At 28.6% G+C, this 11,048-nt stretch overlaps 1 pseudogene; it reads left to right on the top strand.

Annotated features, from left to right (window-relative positions):
• Positions 1 to 848: 848 nt before the first annotated feature.
• Positions 849 to 11,024, top strand: LOC119571021 (annotated as a pseudogene).
• Positions 11,025 to 11,048: the final 24 nt, after the last annotated feature.

The raw sequence follows: 11,048 nt of genomic DNA on the forward strand, positions 1-11,048 counted from the left end.
CATGGTCAAGATTACTTAAAACAGAGGAAAGCAATAAAGGTCAATCCTAAGTAAAGTCTAGTGTGATACAATAATAAACCTTGTCTAGGCTGCCTAGACACTCACCCCCCCCCCTCCCAGCCCACCTCCCACTGCCATTCCTGATACCACCTTATGTCCCCCTTTTGTTTTGGAAAATTCTCTGTGTCACCTACTGTTTGTTGATGATGCAGTAGCTTAAGGTTGTATGTGTGAACTGAATGTCATTTAGTTAGGCCCTTTAGTGCCTCCCAGCATTCCCCACTGTGTTTTTAAAGCTATTTTGAGGAAGATTGGGTAGATAGTGAGTGACTCTGTCCTGGGGAACATCAAATAATTTCCAGGGTTGATGTAGAGATTAGACTTGAAGCCCTCAATGGATATCAGACGACTATTTTTAATGATCAGTTGCAGGGCTGTAGATAGTTGACAGTGGTAGAAAGATTACAATTTGTTTGATATTTATTGAGTTTCCAAAATGTTTTGTACATTATAGATAATGTCTGACTCTTAGATTGATTTGCATTTTTTTATGCAGTTTCAGCAATTGGTGTAAATATATTAGATCTTTTGTATATTTCCCCATATATTTCATAATTCATTTAGCAATAGTGTTTTAATATTGAGCTTTCTGTTTTTAAAAGATAGAATTTACTTTTTTTTTTTTTTTTTTTTTTTTTTTTTTTTTTTTTTTTTTTTTTTTTTTTTCCCCTTTTTGGCAGCACTTTGATTAAAATTTAATTTTTATGCTATCTCTTGAAAATGTATATATATATTGTTTTTTTACTGAATAAAATATACCAAGCTCATTGAAATATCTGTTACACTAGACAAACTTTGTGGAGACGTTAACACCCCAGTACACGCCTGGGCCCCATCCAGTGCAATGGGAGACCCTGAGGACAAAATGGCTGCCATGCAGATGCAGCAGGGGTGGAGAATCTAAAGAGCAGAAATACGGGACCCTTTAATGAAAAGTTGGAAAACCCCGAGAGGTTTTAAGAGGACAACTTTCTACTATTCTTCTCCTCTTGTTCTTGTTCTTATTCTTTTTCTTATTCTGTTAACTTTTTTTTTTTTTCCCTCCCTCCTTACATCTCATTCTTATTCTTCTTATTCTTCTTCCAGTGTTATACGTAAATATTTTATTCTTTTAATGTGGATTCTTAAAGATATAATCGGATAATTGTAAAAAATCAATTTGCTTGGGTTATCTTGTATGGGAGGCAATTATAGGAAATGGGAAAAGTAAATAAAAACTAAATGGAAAATTTATGACTGAATACCATAAAGTAGCAGAGGACAAAAGAAATAAAACGCGAAAGAAGTAGGTAAAGCAAAAGTACGAAGTCTGCTTATGTTGCAAATTTAGATGAAAAGATACAGCAACAGATATGTGAAGAACTTATCAAGGGCCCTTAGATTTAATTTGTATTTTGTCATCATTTCACGTGAAATAATGGGTATGATTTTCTTATAAAAAAAGAAAGAAAGAAAAAAGAAGAAAAGAAAAGAAAAGAAAAAAAAAAAAAAAAAAAAAAAATAATATATATATATATCTATTTTATATATATATATATATATATATATATATATATATAAAATATATATATATATATATATATATATTATATATATATATATGATTTGTGTATATATGTTTAATTGTGTGTGTGTGTGTGTGTGTGTGTATGTGTTGTGTGTGTTTTGTGTGTTGTGTGTGTGTGTGTGGTGTGTTTTTGTGTGTTTTGTGTGTGTGTGTGTTAAAAGAAATACTTGAATTGATAATTTAAATAATATTTTAAATACTTTTATTGTTTCAAATTAGCTAGAATGCCATTATGCAGTCATCCCATTGACACCATGCACTGATGGGTTTTAGCATCTTTATTAATTAATTCCCTTTTTTTAGGTTGTGAACAGTTGTTTTGGATGCATAATTTATTTCAATTAATTTTTGAAAATTCCTCATATATCATAAAAATCATATGCTTTGAATTAATTTTTCCAATTATGAAAAATTCTTGGGTTGAATGGATTGTTTTTAAATGGGATAAAAGATAGACCTTTGTCCCAAGCAAATGTGTTTGGTATTGGAATATCTAAGAATCTTTAAAAAACTTCTAAGGTATAGCTGTTAAAATATTTCAGGGGCTTGCACTACCATTTTTTCCCTTCTCAGCTTGCATTAGTTCTGCTTATGTTTCATCGCCATCAAGTTTATAATCAGAACTGAAAATTTAGGAGTGGGGTAAGGAAGGGTGGTTGTATGGCTGGGGAAGAGGAGGGATGGCGGCAGTAGCGGGGGGAAAGGGACATTCCTTTTCTTTTTCTTTGACGTCTGTTTGACTTTTAATATTACCTACTGTTGTTGTTGTTTGTTGATTTTTTCTTGCTACAGGGGAAAGGGGGAGTGGTCTGAGATGAATTTAAATTGAAAGGGCCATGTGTATTAAATATTATATTCTAATATATATATATATATAATTGATATAATATAATATAAATTAATTATAATAATAATATTTTTATATAAATTTATATATTATATTATATATATATTATATATATATATTATTATGTATATTATTATCTATCTATTATCTATCTATTATATATATAGAATATATTATAGATAATAGATAGATAGATAGATTAATATTAATATAAATATAATATTTGATATATATATTAAAATAATATTATATATATTATATATAAATATTTATAAATCTAATATATATAAAAATCTATATAATATATATATATTTTGTATATAATTATTAATCTATATATAAATATACTATATATATATATATATATAAATATATTATATATTTACTTATATATATATATTATAAATAATAGATAAATAATAATAATAGATTAAAAATATTATACATATAATATTTTAATATAATATAATATTTATTTAAAATATATTAATATATAAATATAAATTTTATATATATAATATATTATAGTATTTATATATCTAAATTTTATTTACTTAATTATATAATTTTATATATATATATATAATAATATATATAATATAAATATAATATTAAAAATAGTATTTATTTTAATATATATAATATTAAAAAATAAATATTATATAGATTTATATTTTTTTATATATAAATATAAATATATAATATATAAAAAAAAAAAAATTTTATAAAATAAATTTTTAAAAAATATAATATTATATATATTAATATACATATATATATATAATATAATATATTATTTTATAAATATAATACTATATATATAATATATAATCCATTTTTAATTAAATTATATATAATAATTTTATATATTATTAATATATATATATATACATATTAATTATATAATATATATTATTATATTATACATATTATATATAATATATATATTAAAAAATTTTATTTTCATTCTAAAAATTTAAATTTTTTATTTTTTAAAATAAATAAAAAAATACCCCCTCAATAAAAAAAAAAATTTTTTGGGTTTTCCAATTTTAACCAGGGGAACCCAAAAAACTTTCGGCTCATGTTGCTCAAGCACGTCTTGAGTCAGTAGCCTCCCATCATGAGATTGGGTTTTTTATGACGGCTATAGGTGTTGCCAGGCTGTAAAGGGATTATCCCCTTCTCCTTCTCTTCTCCCTCTCTCTCACTCTCCCTCTCTCTCTCTCTCTCTCTCTTTTTAATATAATATTATATATAATATTTAAAATATATATATATATTAATATATATATTATATATAAAATAATATATCCCCTACATACATGTATGTTTATTATTTATGTATGTATGTTTTTGTATGTAATTATTTATTAGTATGTATGTATGTATGTATGTATGTATGTATGTATGATTAGTTGTCTTTTTTTTTTGTGTGTTTGTGTGTGTGTGTTTTATAAAAAAATTTTTTGGGTTTTATTTTAAATATATAGATATGGTGTGGCTGGTTATAATTAAATATTATATTCTTTTTTATATAAAAAATATAATTAATTATTTATATATATTATAATTTGGGATATAATATTTTTTTATTTTTTTTATTTTATAAATAAATTTCACTTATATTTTTATCTATTAAATTTTATACTTAAATTTTTAAAGATATATAACAGACCAATTTTTTATTATGAAAAAATTAAAAATTTATAAAATAAATAAAATAAAAAATAAATTTTTTTTTAAAAAATTTTTTTTTTTTTTTTTTTTTTTTTTTTTTTATTTTAAATTTTTTTAAATTTTAAAAATATTAAAAAAAAAAAATTAAAAAAAAAAAAAAAAAAAAAAAAAAAAAAAAAAAAAAAAAAAAAAAAAAAAAAAAAAAAAAAAAAAAAAAAAAAAAAAAAAAAAAAAAAAAATATATTTTTTTTTTTTTTTTTTTTTTTTTTTTTTTTTAAAAAAAAAAAAAAAAAAAAAAAAAAAAAAAAAAATATATATAAAAAATAAAAAAAAAAAATAAAAATCAAAAAATTTTTTTTATATATATTATATATTTTATATATATATATATAATATAATATAATATATATATATATATATATATAATAAAAAATTGGTTTTATATATATTTATTTATTTATTTATTTATATATATATATATTTATACACTTATATATATACATATATAAGTATTATAAATATACATTTATATATACGCATATATAAAAGACACTATCTAATTATATATTAAATATACATCCCTATATATTTTAAAAATATATATATATAAAATATAAAAATAATATATAAAATATACTTGTATTTATAAGTTTATGTTAGATTATAAAATATATCTATATATATAATATTATATTTTATTATTTAAAATATATTATTTTTTTATAAAATTATATTATAGATTATTTTTTATATATTTTGATATATATAATATATATATATAAATATTATATATATTATTTAATTTTAAATATTATAGATAAATTAAATTTTTATAAATATAATATATAACAATAGACAAAAATATAAATAATATATATATATATATAAAATATCTATAATTTTATATAAATTTTTTATATTTATATATATTATTTAATATATTATATATATATAATTAAAATAATATACTTAATATCATATATATATAATTAATATTATAATATATATATATATTTAAAAAGTATATATTTTTATAAAATTATAATAGAATATATATATATATATATATATATTTAATATATATATTATATATATTTATATATTTATTAATATATATATATATATTATATATTATATTTAAAATCTATATATATATATATATATAAAATTTATTATAACCCCACACAATATATATTGTGTGTGTGTGCGTGTTCGTGTATATGTATATGTATATGTAATTAATGTATAGGTTATTATATGTATTATATTATTATATTATATATATATGATTATTATATATATTATATATATATATATATATATATATATTTTATAATAATATTTATAATTTTAATAATATTATAAAATATATATATAAATATTTTATATATATATATATATATAAAATATATATATATTATTATATATTATATTATATTGTGTGTATGTATATTTATTTGTATATATGTAAAATATAGACCCCATACATCCTTAGTACATATAACACATATATACATTCATACATATATGTTTAAATTACACTTAGATTGATTATTTAACCTACTTTCTTTTATACAGTGAAACGTTCTCAGGATAAGGAGAAGTTGAAAGAGGTGAAAAAGCTGAAAAGCTGTTAGAAAAAGGTTTTAAGAATTCAATCCAAGAATTTTGTGAAATTGGTTAGAATTTTGTGAAGATTGTGAAGAAAGAATGTTTGCATGTCTAAAATTGGAAAATATTTATTGGGTGTGTTTCTGTTTTTTCATGTCTTCTCATTCTCTCCGACTTCTTTTTTCTTTTTTCTCTCTTCTTCCCTTTCTCTTTTCTCTCCTCCTTTTTTTGCCCCCCCTCCCCTCCCCCCCTCCCCCTCCTCTCCTTCTCCACTCCCCCTCTCTCCCCCTCCCTCTCTCTCTTCTCTCTCTCTCTCTCTCTCTCATCTCTCTCTCTCTCCCTCCTCTCTCTCTCTCTCCCCTCCCTCTGCCCCTCCCTCTTCCCCCCCTCCCTCCCCTCCCTCCTCTCTCCTCTCTCTCCTCTCTCTCTCCTCTTCTCTCTCTTCTTTTCTCCTCTCTTCTCTTCGTCTCTCTCTTTTCTTTTTTCTCTTCTCCTTCTCCTCCCTCCCTTTTCTTCTCCTCCCTCTCCCTCCCTCCTTCTTCTTCGCCGCCCCCTCCCTCCCTCTGTCTCGCTCCCTCCCTCCCTTTTCTCCCCCTCTCCCTCTGTCCCTCTCCTCCTTCGTCTCCTCCCTCTCTCTCTCTCTTCTCTCTCTTCTCTCTCTTCTCTCTCTCTCTCTCTCTCTCTCTTTCTCTCTCTTTCCCTCTCTCTCTTTCTCTCTCTTTTTTCTCTCTCTCTCTCTCTCTCTCTCTCTCTCTCTCTCTCTCTCTCTCTCTTTTCTTTTTCTTTTTATCTTTTTTTTTTTTTTCTTTCTATCTACCTACCTTCCCCCCTCAGGCCCAGTTGCAGCGTGAGATGCAGAAAGCCAAGCAAGACCCCAGGGAGGCAATAGAGTCCAAGGACAAGCACATGGAGGACACCAGGAGCTGACCGAGAACGTCAGATGCTGCCCCTCGACAAGGAGATGGCGGAGGAGAAGGCCGAGACGCTGCAGCTGGAGTTGGACCGGGGCCAAGGAGAGAAATAGAAGAGCTGACTTAAGCCAAGGCTCTCTCTTAAGATTTTCAGGTTTTAGTGGTCATGTTTTTTTATAGGGTCTTTTGTTTTTAAGATGGCTTTTGCTGATGGTGTGTTGGGGCCTTTTTTTCACTTTTTTTGTCATTGATACTACAAGTACTTTACTGATTATTTTGTATTTTTTCTATTATTAAAATTTTTTTATTATTGTTATTAGTATTATCATCATAAACATTGTTATTTCTTTTTTAATTATTATTAATTATTATTATTATTATTATTATTGTTATTATCATTATTACCATTACTATTACATTATTATTATTACTGTTATTAATATCATTATTATTTTTTTTTTTATTTTTATATTGTTCTTATAGTAATTATTATTACTTTATTGATATTATTATTGCTATCATCATGCTGTTCCTTTCTCCTGACCTCAAAAAGACTGGACCTGGAGATCCTGAAGACAGAGATGAGTGGTGGTGGAGGCGGATCCCCAACAGATGGGGATTCGGGAAACAACAACCTTCAAAGTCAGGCAGCTTGAACAGCAGAACAGCCGTCTGCGAGAAACGCTAGTCAAGTAAGGGATTAGGAGTTTGTGTATGTTATTCCCTTTTTTTCTCTTTTTCTTTTTTTGGTTTTTCTTTTTCTTTTTTTAAGTTCCATCTTTTTTTTCGCTTTTTTCTTTCTTTCTATTTGTATCATTCTTTCTTTCTTACCATGTCCTTATCCTGGAGAAGCAAGAACTCATTCACGTCTGTCAAAAGTACGCAAATTCCTGGTTTGGGGATTTTTGGATTGACAGCATTGTTTCCATCTGTCCTCATGGGTTAACTCTCACATGTAGTGTGTCCTTTTTTTTTGTAGATATGATTTTTGGATTAACAAATACACATGATATAGTAGGAGAATATTACTCAGATAGACAGTCACTTTTTTAAGATTAGCATTGCAAGTCATTTACCAGTTGCAAAGAAATATCAGTGGATATGGTTGCAAATTTTGACAACAGGCACCCTGTTTACGGGTGACCTTCATGGAGCTTATTTCTTTCACTTGTTTTGAGATTCATGTAGCCAAGAAAATCACTTGAATTAGACATAGAGCTAAGAAAAGTGTCAAAAAAATGCAGAAAAACTTTGTCGCTCATCGTCTTGATATTAGTTTGTTTACATACACCAAAGCAAGTGCAAGGGAGTGAGCAGACTTTTTTTCCCTGGAAGTCATTGGAATCAGTGTTGTTCTCAAGTCAAAACCTGCTCTTCTGTGTCTGTCAAAAAAAAAGGCTTTATTGATAAGTTCCTTTTTTTTTTTTTTTAACAGCTAGAGGGATCTTCTGGAAGGAATAAGGGGGGGGATAGGGGATAAAAGGGGGGAAAGGGGAGGACCAGAGTTTAGAAGGGTAGGGGTTTGTCAGTGTTCAAGGTAGGCTCAAAGGGGTTATGCTTATATCCAAGTCTTAGAAGCTATTGGTGGACAACCTAGAGTGTATCCTATTACATTAAATAAGTTCTGGTATGCTGCAGTCTAAATGAGATATCAAAAAAAAAAAAAAAAAAAAAAAAAAAAAAAAAAAAAAAAAGTCATGTGATATTCCACATCCACCTAGAATTAATGGTGATAGAAATACTGAAAGTTCCCTCACAAATTAAATATTTGCTATGATTAATATCTTTTTTATTTCCTAGAATGCGTGACTTGGCTGCACATGACAAGCATGAACTCCAGAAACTGCAGAAGGACATGGAGACCAAAAGACAGAGGTTACAGAACTCAACCGCACTCGGGTTAAATTGACATCACAAGTTGCTGAGTTGGAACAGACAATATCAGATCTACAGGAACAGGTTTTGTTCATTTGGGTTAAATTATATGTCAAATCATAAGAAACAAATAGTAGTATATACATAATGCTGCAATTACTTTTTCTTTCCTTTTAAAATGTGCCTCTTATTTAAGGAAGCTCTTATACTCACTTCCCGTTATAGGTCGATGCAGCTCTGGGCGCAGAGGAGATGGTGGAGACGTTGACCGACCGCAACCTCAACCTGGAAGAGAAAGTGGCTGAGCTGCACGAGACAGTTGCAGACCTCGAAGCTATCAATGATATGAATGACCAGCTCCAGGAGAATGCCCGTGAGTTTGGAGCTTGAGCTGAGGGAAGAGCTCGACATGGCCAATGGAAAGATCAGGGAGGTAGGTTGAAAGTGGCAGTTTAAATCACTTGTTAATGAACTAATAAATCATACTTTGATATTGTATGTTATCTTGAACGGCTTAGCCTCAGAGACATGGTTTCCTCAGGTTATGAGGGAACGTGAAGCTTCCAATGAGATTATAGTGGACCAGGAGTCAACCATTAAGAAGTTTCCGCGAGCTGGTCCAGAAGCAGCAAGAGCAGAACATTGAGCTGCGTCAGGCACTTGAGAAGGAGACCAACAAGCCAATTGCAACTCCCTCAGAGATCATTGACTTCAAGGTAATTGAGATCCTATGATAGTTTGGATGCTTTGTAATTTTGTATTACTGCTGGATTCAGTTTATGGGAAATAGATATAAGCTGTTTAGCTACAGAGATAAATGAAATATAATACAACTCAGAAAATAAATGGAGTTTTTTTGTTTAAACTGAAACTGGAAGTTAATAGCATAAAGTGCAGTCATTTTGCTTCTGGATTTTAAAACTTAACTTTTAAGGTGATATTTCATGTAGATAGATACCAAGTTGATAACTAATTTTACCAGTGAAATACTTGCATTCTACAACTCTTTTTCCATCACAGAAAATGTTCATTGAAACAATACTCATAGTAAAGCCATCGACATGGAACTCCGTCAGCTGGAGGTTGCTCAAGCCAACCAACACGTGGCTTACCTTACGCAGTACATGCCTGATAACTTCATGACAAGGGAGGCAAGTCTTTTCATTTTATTCTTTTCCTTTACATCTGAGAATCATCCTTTTCCTCTTCTTTCAATAAATTCTATGCTGCATTGCACAACTTTTTCTTTGTTCTTCCTGATTCAGAGTTTTGAGTTAATTCATATTAACTTCATATAAGTGTTCTCTTTGACAGGTGACCATGATGCTGTGCTTGTGCTGCTGCTTGTGGCCAGGATGGTGTGGAAGGCTGAAATTGTCATTGGTGGCCTGAGGGACAAATATCCATCTCCGAAACCATCGACAGGAACACGGTGCTCAAGTCTCATTCAGTTGAGCAATTTGCCTTTGCCTCACGCCTTCTGCAGCTTCTGTATGCACTTCAGGTATAGTAATTTTATAAATGATAGTAGCTGTATTTTCTAGGATACAGGATAAAGCAGCAAACAGAAATATGTTATACTGTTGTTGTTGTTATTTTAATTTATTGATGTATTTTTTTTATAGTAAGGCACAAGTCTTGAATTAAGGATCATATGTAAAGAAATTTTATGTAATGAGATATTTGTGAACAGAATTTCAACTCACAGTATTAAACAGTTTGACTACTGTACAACAAGGCCTGATATAAAGATAATGACAAAGCAATCCATGCTTGTTACCCTCTTTGCTTAAAGTGTTAATACACCACAGCTCTGCTGCACCAATATGAACAAGTGCTCAATACATGCAACGTAGAAGTGTTCCTTAAGCTAGGAACCTTATATGGAGAAATGGCTTCCCACGAGCGTAACATCGACTTCTACGTTGACCTTCTCAGGAAAGACCAGGTGAGACTGCAGAAAATAAAAGGATCTAACAGAGACTGTATTGATTTTTTATCGGTGTGGGAAATGTTTCTCATGAATGGGGTCTCTCCTTGGCAGATATCATCAGATCATTTGAAATTTTGATTTTCTCTAATCACTTTGTGAAAGAGTGATATATTGTTTTGGGAATACCTGTTCTTTCTTCCACAGGATAATAAAGAATTCAGAGAAATTATTATGCAGCTAAAGTATTTAACCTTTTGAATGTGGAATGAAGAATCTCCCCAAAGGAATATGAGAATTATGAAAGTGCAATAAATTCCCTTATTCTAAGATGTGTATCTGTGCTAACTTGTCTCCCTCACCCCAATATCACAGCTAGATGAAAATACACCAATGGATGCTGGAGAGACTGTTGGTTACTTCTCAACAGTGTATCCTCTCATCTGCTGCTGAAGATCACATCTCTCTACCTGACTGATTGGCAGAGTGCTGTCCTCAGGAACTGATGCTGCTGCACTACAGCCGCTCTTACTATGCTACATGGTAATTGGAGTAGGAGTTGTATGA

The sequence above is a fragment of the Penaeus monodon genome, unplaced genomic scaffold (assembly GCF_015228065.2).
Source record: "Penaeus monodon isolate SGIC_2016 unplaced genomic scaffold, NSTDA_Pmon_1 PmonScaffold_4791, whole genome shotgun sequence".
Lineage (NCBI taxonomy): Eukaryota > Metazoa > Arthropoda > Malacostraca > Decapoda > Penaeidae > Penaeus > Penaeus monodon.